Raw genomic sequence first — 16251 nt, forward strand, 5'->3', positions numbered from 1 at the left:
ACTCAGACTTCAGCTTCATCCAGCAAATACATTCACAAAAAGCATTTTTATCAAACGGGGCAGTATAGTTTCAAGCAAAACTTATTCTGAGTCATATGACCAAGAATAACAGATATCTAACAGATGAAATTTCTGTCTGATGGTGCATACAGGCTGTACCAGCACTATCTGTAACTTAATCAGAATAAGGTTAGTTAGATATCTTAGATCTTTTTTGGTCAGCATTCTTTTCAAATGATTGCCTTTCCAAGTTACACAAAATTTCCACCTATTCTTACAAAAAATTCTTATAAATTTGCAGTTTTAGTTCTTTCAGGAGAAAGAAGTATAGAGTATATTTCATTTACATAGATTTCTTTGAATAATACCAATTTAATTGGTATTATTCATTTCAGATGAAATGTAGAAATTCTAAACCACTTGAAAATTTCATGTGGATTGTCCCAAAGACTACTAACAAGTACTAATGGCTTCAAATGGCACTTGCAACTGGTGTCATTAAAGAGTATTAAACATTGCTAACGTTTATCCTTTGTACACTTTGAACAAGAGTCTTTGCAGATAAGAAGGGATATTGAAATAATTTACTACTTCTTACACACAAAGTAATCACATCTTGGTAAAAATAAACTCAGAACTAAGCACACAAACACCTCTGATGATGAAGAAAAATGTAACAATACACAACAGTAAAAGCTGTAAGTAAAAAAGTACACATATCTTCCATTTGCACAGCTTAAGGTGACTCACACCACATGCCTGGGGAAAAAAACCCAAACCCAAACCAGAAAAAAATCCCGTTGGCACTGTCTTAGTGAAAGAAACAACAAAGAAGCAACTAATCTGCAAATACACTTTAAGTTGCCCTGTCCACTTTTTATATGCAAGAGTGTGTAGCAGCAGAGCAGATGGCTATCAGGGAAATGAAGCTGAGTGCAAACTGGGTGTAGATGTTTGAGAAGTCACTTGTGTTTTTCACAAAAGTTTTGAGAGTTTTCCATGCTGAAACCTAAAGAAGTTAGTCATACTAACAAATTCAAGCATCTGGGCTTTAATGATTATCTGACACGTTATTTGTAGATAATGCTAATTGTTAAGAGGGACAGCAATAGGGCAGGGAATATCTGAACTTCAGAAAAAAAATCCTTATTTCTAGCTGTCTTCACTGTGTGCTGGTAGAGAAGCCCATTTTGCCACCCTGGGTATCTTCAGAGCTCAGCACTTGCAGGCAATGGAAAGGTCCTCAAACATTCTCCCAAGCCTTGAGCAGGTTCTTTTAGAAGGAAATCTGGGGGAGGAGAAGCTTAGGAACAGCTACAAATTATTGCCAAAGTGGTAATTAGTTTAAGCAAACACTTCTATCTTTTAAGACCTTCTAAGTCCATGCCGTATAATTTAAAAAATAAAATTCTCATCAGTAAAACCAGCAGAAGGAAGGAAAGAAAATCCTGGATTGTTTCACAGGACATGCCGTGATACACGACAAGAATAAACGTTGTAATAAAAGCAGTGCTTTTTGAGCTTTAGACAGTGTTCCGCTAAGGAAGTTATGATAGATTTTTTAAAAATCCACTTGTATGCATGAATTTAGTCATTACCCTGTTATTATGATTACAAAAGTCCAAAAATTACACATGGTTGTCCATAACCAGCAAAAGCCATAGGAAATTATGTGTGACACATGAAGTGCTAGAGGCAGGCAGATTAGGTAGATGCAGTTTACCTAAGAGAAGTTTGGTCGCTGAGGACATAGGAAAACATGCTGAGGAGGAAAAGGGATCTAGATGAAAATATTATTCCTGAGAGGGAGCTTTGACAGAGGCTCCCCTCATTCCTCATGCCCACAGACACAATTCCCTCCCAACTGGCTTCTCTCAACGTTGGTGAGTTTGCAAAAGTATTTCTAGATCACCCTCAAGAAATTCAGCCAGGAAAATGAAAAAAGCCTAGGACTGATGAGCTAGGACTTCACTACTGTATTTTATCTCCATGTGGAAGGAGTTGAGGCATTAGATGCTGGTTACCTCCATTTGATCCAATTAATATTGGATCAAGGCAAACAGCACTTCAAGAGAGACAAAAAATGCCAACAAAATTTCAAGCCTAAGACCCAAGCTCCAGGAAAAAAAACCCAACAGACAAACCAAGAAAAAAAGCCTTCCTTTATTCTTACAAACTATTATTCTGCCACAGAAATTAAAGAGCACAGAAGTAGAGAGGCAAACTGAAAAGTTTTGCTTCTTGCTTGTCAGTAAACTGCAAGATGAATCAAAGATGCAGAACTGTTTCTGAGTAAACAAGTTGACAGAGGAAAGGTCAGATCACTAAAGAATAAACCTGCTGAGATTCTTTCCTGTCACTGAGATTCAGCAGAGAGCTTTATATCTTGGGAATGAAGAAATACACAATCACAGACAGGAAAACAGTTGAAAACAAAGTCAAGAGGTAGCGAAAGAGAGGCGATAGTTACCAATTCTGCTTGTTACCTTTGTTTATTGTTTTATTTTAAAATACATAGAATATTTAATTCTGCCACAATACAACATATGGGGAAATCACTCAAAATTAATTTGCATTACTTTAGATAATGTTAATATATTTTTTCTATGCGCCATTCTTGTTTAGATTTTGGTTTTTACTTCAAAATTAATTAATTAATAATTAATAACCTGTCCTGAGCATAAAAGTAAGCATCCAGAGTGATTAAATTCTGAGTTTTCAAACCACCAAAATGTAAGCAGATTTGTCCAAAAGACCTACTCATTCTTCTAATATATTTTAAGTTCTGATACTTTACATATAAAGAGACAAAGTTACCTGAGGTAAACACCATTTACTAGGCAAAAAGATGCACACACCCCATCATGTTGTTCATGTCAGGGTTGTATGAAAAACGTAATTATTCAAAGAAGCCTACAGATTGCTTTTAAGATGAAAGCCAGGAATGTTCCTCCTCTGTGCCAGATCTATCTGAAGCCCAGCTGCTGGGAAGGGGGAAAGAAGCAGCATGAGGGGTCCAGGGCAGCCTTGTTTTGCCCTTCACCACACATGAAGGGGAAACAGGTTATCCACCCATTTAATTCCTCTGCTACCTATAGCAACACTTCTAGAGGTAAAGCAGAGAAGGAAGAATGAATGTGGAAGGAATCAACCTGTTTAGGGCTGGATCAAATTGCATAGATGGAAGATGGGAAAATATGAGGTGATGGCCCTCTACCTACTATTTCCCATCACTCCATGTGCTTAAGGATCTGCAACTGGTCACCAGGAGGGACACTCACAGGCAAGGCACTTGCAACAGAACTATTGCTCCATTTACTTTCAAATGGCAAATAGGGCAGGCGGGAAACAACCTCACCAGTTATTCACAAAGGTGATTAATAAGAGGCATGCAGTCTTCTGGTGCAAGTGCTACGGATTAAAGATGATAATTTCTTTGAAGAAAGATAGCAGAGGGGTTGTGCTGTTTCTTTCACTGAAGGTATTTGGATAATTGGTCTTTTCCAGCAATTAACCCAGAACTGTCCTATTTTTCAATTAGACAAGAATCTCATTTGCATGTTCTCAAAGACAACATGATATTCTGCTTCCTGTGGCTTTTAAATGGTGCAAAGGTAACCTTAGCTGTCCCTGCAAAAATATTTCACTTGCATTTTCAAGCTGCCAGAACTTCCTTGCAACAGAACAAGGTGAAAAATGTGTCAGATACAGAAGAAGAGATGATTGCAATCTTGAGTCCTGCACTGAATTTAATTTCCTGTCATAGCTCCAAAAGGGTACTGGGATGAAGGTGGGGGTGAAGAGGTTTAAAGTTAAGTGAAAGAATATCTGTCCACATCCAAGTTTTGCTTATAGATATGTGCATCTAAATCCTTATATTTTATACCTAAAATTCAGGATTTCAAATGCAATAGTTTCCTCTGACAAAAAGAAATTCTGTGTATGTTACTCACATAGTATTTTCAGATCACAGAACATTTAAATTATGCTCAGCCCTCCCAAAACCTAGGGCATCTCTAACTCCATAATGTTTTTTCTTGTGATTGCAGTGAACTAAATCATGTTCCTTAAATTTTTCCTCCTCTAAACAGCACATTTGAAATACACTTCACAGATGGATGAATCAACAGCAAATTTTCCTGCCTCCCTTTTGCTAAGACTGCAAAAAATATCACTTTCCTGGGATGATCCAGAAATCTCTAGAACTTACCTCACTGCAGCATTTGCACTGATGATATTATTGTATTCTATTCTAAATATCATGTGAATAAGAGACCTGGAGCTATACAAGAATTTCTCCTTTTTTCCTTTTTCAATCTTATTAGCATTGCCTCTACTATCTCTCAGGGGGGCTACCCTAGTTCTCTCAGGTCAGCTTCAACTCTTCTCCTTCTTACAATACTTCACTTTGAGCAAGAGAATTAACAATAGTAGTTACTCTCCACATTATAAAAAAACTGGTCATGTCACATTTAAACATGTTGTTTGATTTTCCCATTATGCAAAATTACTGGTTAAATGGGAGGGAAAAAGGGATGCATCACTGCTGAATTGTCATGCATGTGTCAAAAAACCCTCATGATTGTAAGACCCAACAGGTTTTCTTTCTGCTGAACTGGGACCTATTTAAAGCAAAATGATACATTTAAAATGATTTCCTAGTGGATTCGATTAGAGAAATAAATTAATGACTGCTATTAAATAAAACATTTTGGCACTGAATATTATGGCAACTTCATTTGCATAATTTAACAGTTGCAGGGACTTAGGGAAATAACAATGTAAATGAGTGCTGAAAGTGTGCAGTAATGAAAAAGCAGATTTTGCCATGCATAAGACTCTCCCCCATGATTTTATTTTAAGGTAATCTTCTCATTTCTTAATTACATTTTTAAATAAAGGTTAAAACAATTTGTTGTCAACACCTCTGCTGTCATTTCATTCTGATGTAGTTACAGATATGTAACAACAGTGGGAAACTTCTCTTCCCATTTGTTTTCCATAAAATGAAAGTTAAGTTCTGAATATAGAAGACAGTGAGAAATTCTCAAAGATGACAAAATAAAATGAAAACTAAAACAAACATGACCCCTCCACCATTACTTAAAAACTAAAAAATAGCATTTTATTGTTTCCTGTCAGGCAAACCTTGAAGAAAACAGATATTTCATATAATTAGGAAAGCACTTATTCAAATAATAATAATAGCAAAATAAAATATTTTAGTTCATTATTTCATAAATAATTAAGAGTTGGATGTCAGTTGCAGTTCACAAATTTCACTTTGTTAAAAAAAAATCATGGTAGTAAAATGCATCGATCAATATTTATCTGGCAATCCACACTGTGATTTTTAATTTTATCATGTTCACAGCAATTAAACACTCTGGAGTTACTCTGCTCCATAAATAACACTATGGTTCTTTTATAACATCCAATACTCATGCACAACACCAGATAATTTGCCTTTCAGTGTGTCTTCATTAGCTGATAGGAATAAAAACCCCAAAACTACAAAGAGATCAAGGCTTCATAAGATGTGTAAGGCCAGCCAAGTGCTCCATTAGCATGTAAACCAGCAGATGCTGTGTTTCCATACCCTGCTTTGAGTGGCATAAATAAGGGCAGGGACACCAACACCTAAGTGCTCTCTACACGGTCTCAGTCAAATCTGAGAGGGCCAATTTAACAAGGCATTTTGTCACCTCCAACTCACCACCCAGTGGGTTTGTACAAGGGACACTGCACAAGCCAAGTAAAACCAGCAATCTGAAACCTTGTCACACATGAGCTCACTATTATTGCTGCCATGGTGGTTCTGCTCACCCCAGCATAAAGAAACAAAACCTCTACAGAGGATCATGTGCATCTTCTGAGATTATACTGATTATCTCCATACAATTTCACCCTTCATTTTCAAAATAAGGAAACCAAAGATTAAAAACAAAATAACCCAGCCTGGTTATTGTTAAGCCTTTTGAATGAAATTTAACAGATTAAATAGAACAATCATAAGCTTATGACTAAAATCCTTCTGGGCTGCACTTCTGAATTAATGCAAATAATGCACTTTTTGCTTTATGGAATGCAATCCTAACTAATCCTATGAAAAATGAGATAAAGTAAAGGTGAAGTCATGGACTACAAGAGATAAGAATGCAATACAAAATGTCTGTGTAAATAATCAGAAAGGTAATGCAGTTATGACTGTCAAAACAACAAATTGAAACAAATTATCTAGCCAGATTGCTATTATAAGACTGTTCTGTTACATACATGTTTACACATCTATGCACACAAACTCAAAAATGTTTCAAAACATTTAGATTACTTTTTTCATGGTTCAATTCAGTCAAAGACACTGGATATTTCTTAGTGGAAGTTTCTTTGAGAGATAACCTTAACCAATCTGCTGTAGAAATAAGGCAGGTTAGAAAAATCTCGATAGCATAATAATGAAAAGCAAAGTTAAATGTTACTAAACAGATTAATGCAGTGGTAGTAAATTTATTAGAAGCAATCTGTTATTGCAAATTCCATATCTGTTCCAAAATACAAGATGAACTGGTTTGATTTTGCACCTTGTACTATCAGAAAATTGAGATCTTATTTGCTTCATTCTTGTTCATAAACATCTTGAGAAGCATTGCTTCATCCTATGAGATAAAGGCTTATGGAGCACTTTCTGTAGCCAAATATTTTTGAAAATCTATATTCTCAATAAGTACACAAACAATTATAGCACAATTTTCTTTAAAAGTAGTTTAAGAAATGTAGTAACTGAAGAAAACAAAACAACAGATCACCACAAAAAACCCTTTAACACTCCCTACCCCTAGAAGTTCATCAGTGCAGGATTATTTCTGAAAGGAAAGTTGTCAGATGGATAAACTTTATGATAGCCTTCATCCACCTAGGAGTAGATGCACTTCAGGCATGCCTCAAAGTCATGTTCACCTGAAGTAACCTATGGAGCAGGTTGGAAATGCTTTCCCCTCCCATACACACAGAAGACTTCACAAGTCTAAAGTAATTGGCATGAGTACCAAATCCTACATTTTTTACTTGAACAGTTATTTTTAATAGCTACTTTGGAACACGATATTTTTTGCATTTACAAGTTTTTGAGAGTGTAACTTTTCATTTGGCCTCTCCTTTGAGCAGCTGCAAAAGGCACAGCAGTTTCTTTCTGTGTTTCATGTCCTGGCTGCAGCCCTTGACATGACTACTAACACAGGAGAGCAAACAACACGGTAATAGAAGCTGTAAGCTAAAGGTTTTTAAAATGTCACTTGATTTCTGAAAACAAAAGTAAACAAGAAGACTGTAACAGGTAGTTGCATAAGGAAAAGTAAGACTAGAAGCATTTACTTCCTAAAATGATCATTACCAAGGAAGCCAAATCCCTACTAATTAGAATTTTTGCTGTGTGCAATTCAAATCTGAATTCCTAGTCTCTACAACACTATTTTGTTTTACTAAAGCTTCTCCACAGAAATTTGAAAGCAACCTGGGCTGAAAAGATTGAAATTGAAAAGATTTGAGTATTTGCATGAATCTAAAATTCACTTTCTAATATTTTGTTTGACCGTTGAAATACAATGCAAATTAAGAATATTATTGCTATTAAAAAAAAGCTTCATGTACAATGCTGAGCAATTTAAATGAGGATCACTCTGGGTAAGCAATATTAAAAAAAACCCCCCAAATCTATGACAAATTTTTAACTGCAGCAAGGTCTGCCAACAAATTCAGGTGTCAAGAACCAGCACCCCCAAAATGAAACGCAGAGGAAGACAGACATATCAGTACACCATTACCACTTGAAATGGGATACAGCTGTCAAGCTGTTGGATATCAAGCTGTATAAGGTCATGAAAAAGCACAATCACAGGTTTGCCCTGACACCGTGTCATTTCCTCTGACCAACCTCCTTTGAGGTAGCTCTTCAAACAACATCTGGATTTGCGTGCCTCTGTCCTCCTCACAAAGGTTCAAAGCACAAGCATAAAAAGCCTATGCAAGCAGAAAAACTGACCTTCACCTTTGCATTTTTCTATTTTCTGATCTTTTTTTGTCCTTTTTCTTCAATAGAAAATAAAATCATAATAGGACTGGTGAACAGCATGGGGCACAGACTTCAATGTGGCATTTAAAGGAAAATCTGCTGTCTTTATTATGTTTCAAGAAAAATTATCTGTCTGCCAGGAATTAATTTTTAAGTTTCCTACACAACAAGAAGATATAATTTAAAAGCTGAAAAAGAATATGTAACTAGTGTTGACACTGATATAACTGCATTTTCAAGCACAGTTTCCTTTATGCATAGGCCACTGGCAACTCTTCAGCAGATAGTTTGTATATAATATTACACACACATATGGCTTCCTTCCCCCTGATCAACCAACACAACAAGGCATGACAATTCCCATGAGGTTTTTATTCAACTTTGACACCAAATATTCTTCCCTTTGGACATTTTCTACTTCTTAGAGTTGATCCAGTTTTTCTACTCTACATCACGAAGCACACCAAGCAATAAATTATTATTTGTATTAGTAAGGGGTGATTAAATTTTTTTAGTTACTTTGATTTTTTTCTATGTGTTTTTTGGACAAAAAATTTAATTTTTTTAAAGACAAAAAAAGGCTCATCAAATATTTTAGCAAATATTAAGTGAAAAAAGGAGTAGGGGAAATGACATTGGAAGCAAGGAAGTAATGTTCCATTATAAATTAAATTTTTTTGTAATAAGTAGATAGCATTCTTCATTAGGTCACTGAGTCCAACAAAAATTATTTGACTACAACATATGTTATTAACTTGTTATTAACTTCCATGCTACTGAAAGGTTTCTGTAGGGTTTAAGTTATTTTAAGCACAGAAAGAATTTTGTTTAATTGGACAGCATGTTTAAATAAACAGTTCATATATTTATATATGTACATAATCACACATTGGTTGTGATTTTGTCTATTGTGCTAGCTTCTCTTTAAGCCCAGTGTTCATTCTGCAATAACCTAAATAACCTATAGCCCTTAAAAAACATATCCAATTTTGAACTATGTATGGTATTGAATAAATGTTTCCCTTAAGCAAGAAAAAAAAAAAAGAAAAAAACCCCAAAACAACCCAGAATATAAAAACAAAAACAGTGCACCTGGGTATCCTCCAGCTAATTCACAAATGCCTTGCATAAAACATGAATTTTACAAGTACAGACTTAACTGTACAGTGGACTTTTTTCACACAAAATAGCCATGCCAGTGTAGATGGACTGTGCCAAGCCTTTGTATGATCATTCTGAATCAGGACACATTACAGCTCCATCAATTTCATCATTTAATAAGCATTTAAAGAAAATAAGAGAAGCATCACCATTGCTATATTTTTGATAAAGCAACAACACAAATAAACGGACTTCATTTGGTTGAAAAGGTGATATACTGAAAACAAAAAAAGCTGATTCTTTGAGGAACTATTCTGCACTAGCACAACCCTCTTTATCTGCACCAAAAATACCATCAATAAAAATCATGCTGTTGGCACAGGCTAAACAGGATGGATATGCTTAAAATACTACTGCTGTAAGCAATGCATTATTTAATCCAGTGTATAAAAAAAATCCACGCAGGATAAAGATTTAAAATCACAAAACCTCCAAACCCATCCAAAAGAAACCAAAACTCAAGCAGAATCATAAAGTTTAATTTCAAAGCCACAGCTGAATAGATGGTGCTACAACACACATTCACAGTCCTTTCAACAAGAGGAGGACACATGTACTGCTATTCCCAGGACAATGCCAGAAATGCAAAAGGAATTTTGTCACTCCTGCAGTCCACTGCCTCTTTCTTCATACTCCAGCTGAGGCAAAAATAAAACCACTGTGGGATTTGTATGGCCTCAACAGAAAAATTTCCCCTTTTTTTCTAAAACACAAGTTCCTAAAAAATAGTCCATCCTTTTCTTTCACCCAGCTATGATACATCAGGAATAGTAAGTGCACAAAAGTAAATTCGAACATTATTTTTTCTCTGAAACAAATCATGGCTAGGTATTCAAATTCTTTTTCACACACACATGTAATTTATAACGTGATGTAATGTAAATTTAAAAACCACATACCACAATAAACCCAAGCCAGTAAGAATCCAAACTGTGCTGCTACAAAGCAGTGCGAAATAATGTTAAAGGAGGTGAGAAAAACAATTTCTATAGCTAAACACAAGGAATTGGGAGGATAATTTGCCAAAACAGAAACACAAGCAAACCACTTCAGCTAACAAGCTTTTGCATTGTAAGACCAAACACAACCAGCTAATGCAAACCCATAGTTACATGAGGAAAAATGAGTCATGATACTTGCAAGCTGCACAACTGAGCAAGTCTGCAGAGGAAACATCATCTTCTGTGTCCAAAACCATTACTAACTTGTGCAGGAGAAGCAGCATGTAGATATACATGTAGATATACATGCAGCCTCCTAGAATCCACTGCCACAGGTGAAGCCAACTTAAGGTGCTAATTTACACACAGCTGATCCCTATATTCTTATGATGAACACTTACCACAGCAATTAAATGTGGCCCCAAGTCATGAAGAGAAACCTTCCACTTACCTAAAATGATAAAAAAGAAATAAATAAGATTAAGATAACGTATCAGAAACTCAGTGTTACAGATCCAAAAAAAAATCACTTTTACTACGTTTAGTTTTAACTTTTCCTTATAGTTGTCTGTATGTACTACAACCAGCAGATATTAACACACATATTAACCAACATGCCAGACAAATCCTGTTCAGCAGGGATGGAGGGATGGGCAGAGCACCCGCTCTGGGCAATTCCCTGGCTGGGGGTCCAGACCCACATCTCACTCCCCCACTCCCTCAGGGGGCTGTGTTAGGAGGAAACCTTCTACCTGAGAAAACAGCCAAAGGGTCACTCAATCACTGCACACCTGATGCAGCTTCACCTCTTCTGAATGAGTGGATTGATTTTAGTGGCCTTACTCAAAAGCAAGATAAAACTAAATTCATGCATCGTTATAAACCCAGCAACTATAAAATTGGCACAGTATTTAATCCCTTCTGTTTAAATAGTTCCTAATAACTGAAGTGGTGTTAGATCAGAAGTCCTCCATAAATTCATTAACTTTGTAAGCAAAAACTGTGATAACAAAAATTAATTCAGTGAAATATGAAATGAGGTAGTATCTGAGAGTTCCTGGGATATGAAATTTGAAAAAATAGAACATATTGTCTCCACTGTAAATGTGTATACAGACATTCAAATCCTTTCTAAATACTGGCATGTACTATCAAAGAAGGGATTGTTTGAGGGTACACCACTCTTCAACCTTTCAACATGAAATACTTAATATGTAAGGACATTTAAAAGAAAGGTTTGGAGGAGAGAAAAAGAAAAAGAACAAAGTCCCTCATTTACAATTGATACCACCTTTGAACTGCACTAGCTCTTTTCTAAATTTGCCATCATAGGAAGCGTTTGAATAATTTAAAATATGATCTACATTTAAATAAGAAACTTTGAAAGGTAAGGAAAAACAAAGGATTTCCGACAGAGTACAGATAGCTGACTATTTAATAAACCCCTAATTGTCAGAAGATTTAAAATAGTTTGCATGCAGTTGTACCCCTTCAATATATATTTAAAGTGCATCCTTTTGGGGTTTTTTTGCCCTTAACACAGCAGAAACATTCCTGTTATTCTGGAGACAGGGATGCCACCTAATTAGCACAAGGCTGTGTCATGCAGTACAGCTGTAGAGCCCTTTTCACCTGTTACCCAGCTCCTTTCTCCCAAGGGAGAGAGGGGCAGATGGGTCAGCGGCCAGAAAAAATGTGATGGGTATGAAATAACACCAAAAATCCCCCATTGACAATCTCTGTAAAGCTCTTCATTAACTCTCATTTTTTTCTAAAATTTGCATCATTGCTAAGTAAACTAAGACCTTGTAAGAAATACATTTCCCTTCAGCCTTTTCCTTAATGGTTTCATATTACTCGTAGATAAGACATTGCTTTTCTTCATGCTTTCATCCAAAGAGACACTCTACAGGAAAGGACTCAAGTGCTAAGGCCCTAAACAAATGCTCAAACTGGACAAAAACAATCCATCACATTCATGATGCATTTGACACACTAGGACTGGGAACACAGAGCACAGGTCTGATACTAAGGTACCTCTTATTTCTACCACTACCGTACTGCTACAGGATAGTTGGAAACCCAGAACAACAGCTGGCTTTTAACAAACATATATAAAGAGTTACTTAACTGCAAGAAGCAGTCCTGGAAAGAGTTATCAAAATGTTTAAGTTGGGTGGGTGTCAGAATGATTGGTTGGCATCTGATATTGTTAGGAATTATCTCATAATTCTGCTGCTGCTGTTTCTCCTGGGCAGGTCTGCACAGCGAGCTGTGCTTCCTCCCTCCATGTCACCCTGCTGTTACATCACCTAAAGTACTGTTAGAAAAATCCCATATTTTGCTTTTAAAATCAACCAAAGCAAAAAAGAAACACCATCTACTTTCTACACACTTTAGTTCTAGTAGTTCATTGCAAAGCTTATTAAGACTCTCTTCTTCCTCCAAAATATGGCATTTTAAATGTTCTATTACTACATAGATTTAACATACAGACTCTTCTTTATGATACCTAGTGTCACCACCCTATTCATGATTTTATTATTTTAAAAAACCCCACAAGCCAAACCCAGAGTGCATAGGTAGTCAGGGTGCTGATGTAAGATTCACTAATAGGAGCAGTTATAGCTGTATCCAGAAGAGAGAAGCTGTGCCGCAAGATAAGCCCTTGGCATGGATGGCTTTCTGCCAAGCTTCCAGGCTTCAGCCTCAGAGGAAGATAAAGACACCTTGAAATCCCAGATCAGAAAAACTTGTATGGAAAAGTTAACCTTGCCTCAGAGTCACTTCAGCTTCAAGTCTACGTGCTTTGCAAAACTGAGATTGTAGAAAAACAAAACCTGATTATGCTATGCAGTGAAGGCTCTTTTTTTCTTTTAAAATTTTAGCTAAAAGTAAAGCTAAATCACAGAAAATTGTGGCTATTTCACACATGAAAACACAGTCTGTTACAGTCCAGAACCAAAACAGTGCAAGCAATAAACAGGAAACTTCTGGTGTTAAGATTGTTTCTGTCCTGCTACATGTAATAAAGCTAAAGCTGTCAACATCTGCATGTATTTTAAGTAAAATCTGAAGTATCCTGAAGTCAGATTATTTCTCTTTTGCCCAATCAACCCTGAGCAGTCTAGGCACATAGGATACTGCCTTGCTGCTAAGTACTGCACATAAGGGAAACGGCACATTTTTCCTTCTAGCAAGCTCCCTCAAGAATATCTATAAGCCCTTAATCTGTGTTGCAACCAACCATTTTTATTCTCCTTCATTAGACTCAGTTTAAAGGGATTTGTTTCTGCACCAGCTGTGGTGAACTCACAAAAAATGCCTGTAAGATGGAGATAAGCTATGACCACAGTTGCTGCTCTATTAGTTTGCTTGCATGGTGGATGTTTTTGTGATTATAGTTACTCCACGATTTAACGGTGGGAGGCTAATGGAAATGTTACTTGCTATGGTAGCAAGCTAAATCAGTTGGGGGAAGGAAAAGAAATGTGTTTACACTTGAAGATGTCACATAAAACAGTGGGAAGTTCCCACCCCTGACACCAGAACTGGCATGCTCATTCAAGGACTCATCTACACTATTACATGCTTCTTCACACTTAGGAATCTATTAATTTATAATTAATTGCATTGATTTTATAGGAGATTTGTAAGTTCTGCAGTATTTACAGACTACTGAAGAAATTAACTGTGCTTCTTCCAAAGATAAGAATTATTGATAACAAGGCCCTGGCATTAGTTACTGAACACATCACTGAGAGTCTGGATGTTTTGCTGTAAATTCTACATTAATTACAGCAGAACTGATAGGTAGATTCTATCTGTCCCACCAAGAATTTCTTCACTGATTCCTGACAGTAATCCACCAGCAGGAAATGTAAACAGTCAGATAATGTCAGCTCAGCCTCTGAGGTCTTGTTAAGTTAGAGAGATTTAAAATAATGTAGTTATTGCATATATCATCTCACTGGGGAGGGCATTGTGTTCTCAAAAAAATACCCTAAACCAAGTGAAAGTCAAAAAAGAAGATCTGAAAAGAAATGCATAATATACAATTTCATCAAATTTTGAGAGCTATATTGACTGTGGCACTGAAAAAATTTACAGAGGTCCAGTGATTGAGAATGAGCTTCTTCTCAAACATACACTGTTGTGGTGGTTTGACAGGAAATATGTTTTCTGGGATGCTGGGGTTAGGCCAATGGGTGCTCAGATTTTAATATTGGCACCTAATGTGGCCATTGGGACATTGTATCCGCCTCTGAGCACACGGGGTTAAAGCAGGGCTCTCCCCTGGGAGGCTCTCTTGGGTTCCGGTCAGTGAAAGGTTCAGAGCTCCCCTGCCCGGCTGCGGGCTGGGCGGGGCAGGGGCAGCCATGCGGCCGGGTGAGGTAGGCCGGGCCTGGGCAGAAGGGAGGGGAAGGCCCCTGCAGGATGGAAGGGTGGAGGAGGAGCACTGAGAGGCATCGGGCAGCCACCCCCGCCCCAGGAGAGACAGAGAGAGAGCCTGTGCCTGTGCTTGGCCGGCCGAGAAGGAGAAGGGGGGGTTCGAGAAGGTGCCCGGCAGGGCAGCCGTGGGAGTTCTGGACAGACAGAGCCTCAGATTTTTAACCCTTTTCTTGGTGATGGAAATCTTACAAATGCTAATCCTCCTGGAGCTGAATGAGAAGAGAGATATAGAGGAGATAAGACGAAATGGGCCACGAGAGAAATAGAGAGGAACTCAGGTGGAAGAGATGATGGAGTAGCTTATGCTGGACTCTTTTTGTGTAGCCATGGACAGAGCCATGTTTCCTTGTGATACAGGGACTGCATTCTAGGGGGAGGCAATGCCTCAGAACCAAGAGGGTTCCGTGTGGGTACCCCTCGGCCCCAGGGGGTGGAAAAATATGGGGGGACAGATGTCCCAAAGTTGAGACTGTGCCTTTTTGGAGTGGGAGGAAGCATCCTTAAAAGTCGACCCTAGAAGCAGCTCTGGTCCGTGTTCAGTGGTGAGAGCACTGGACATGAAAGGAAGAGGTCACCATTGGCACAAGAAGGACTCCTTCTCCTCTTGATGAACTGAGGATTGAGTATTCTGAAGGGTGGTGCCAGACTGAGAGTCGATGATTTAAGGGGATGTATTGTATTGGGAATTTGGTGGGGAGGAGGAGATGTATCTGTGAAGTTTTCATTTTCCTTGTGTGTTTCTTTTTTTTTTTTTTTTCTTTCCTTTCCCTGGTAGTTTAGTTAATAAATTTTTTTTTTCCTTTCCTAAGTGGGAGCCTGCTTTGCTTATTCCTGGTCACATCTCACAGCAGAAACCAGGGAGAAAGTATACTCATGGGGGCACTAGCATTGTCCCAGTGTCAAACCATGACAACTGTATAAACCATGAACACATGTTTTCAAGACCAATGCTTGTCACTTATTATTTGAAAAGAAAAAAACCCCAACTTTGTAAAGTTGAGGGCAGGACATGTCTATATTATTTCAATAAAGTATGAGCTGTTTGATAAAACAGAATTGTGGATATTAGTTCTGGCATATTTCTTCATTTCTTCCATACAAATATGAAAAAAATGCTTCTAATAAAAAAAATATCAAATTTTTTGTCTTTGCTCAGCACTGTTGAGTGACAGTGTGAACAGCATTAATGCCAATGTTGGGTGAATCCCTTTCAGTATAAAGCATGTCACTACATAAAACACCCAATTCCTGATTCTGTAGCATAGAGCCATGTTACAGAAATGCATACCAGTCAGTGCTAATCATAAAATCCCTGCCAAACCATGTCCTTCTTTGAGGAATCTTTTGTTTCTATCTATATCTTCTTTATAATCAAAATTTTTCCTTTTCACTAATAGGCCTTCAGTACTGCATATGGCATCCTGGCACCTGAAAGACCCATAAATACATACAAATATAAACTCAAAAATAAATACCAAGCACCAAGCAGATAAAACATAGATATATTCCATGACAGCAAAAGTATGGACTGTGCAATTTTGGTGCCGAAAGATTTATCTCTGTGCAGCACCTGCTCAGTGGACACTCAGAGTTTATCTTTGTGAAATTCTGCGTTGGTCTGAATTATAT

At 37.3% G+C, this 16251-nt stretch overlaps 1 protein-coding gene across 3 annotated transcripts in view; it reads right to left on the reverse strand.

Moving 5' to 3' along the window:
* Positions 1-16251, reverse strand: part of LOC136554676 (SAM and SH3 domain-containing protein 1-like) — a 537178-nt gene that overhangs the window by 287862 nt on the left and 233065 nt on the right. The gene's annotated exons all lie outside the window — the stretch shown is intronic.

The sequence above is a fragment of the Molothrus aeneus genome, chromosome 3 (assembly GCF_037042795.1).
Source record: "Molothrus aeneus isolate 106 chromosome 3, BPBGC_Maene_1.0, whole genome shotgun sequence".
Classification (NCBI taxonomy): domain Eukaryota; kingdom Metazoa; phylum Chordata; class Aves; order Passeriformes; family Icteridae; genus Molothrus; species Molothrus aeneus.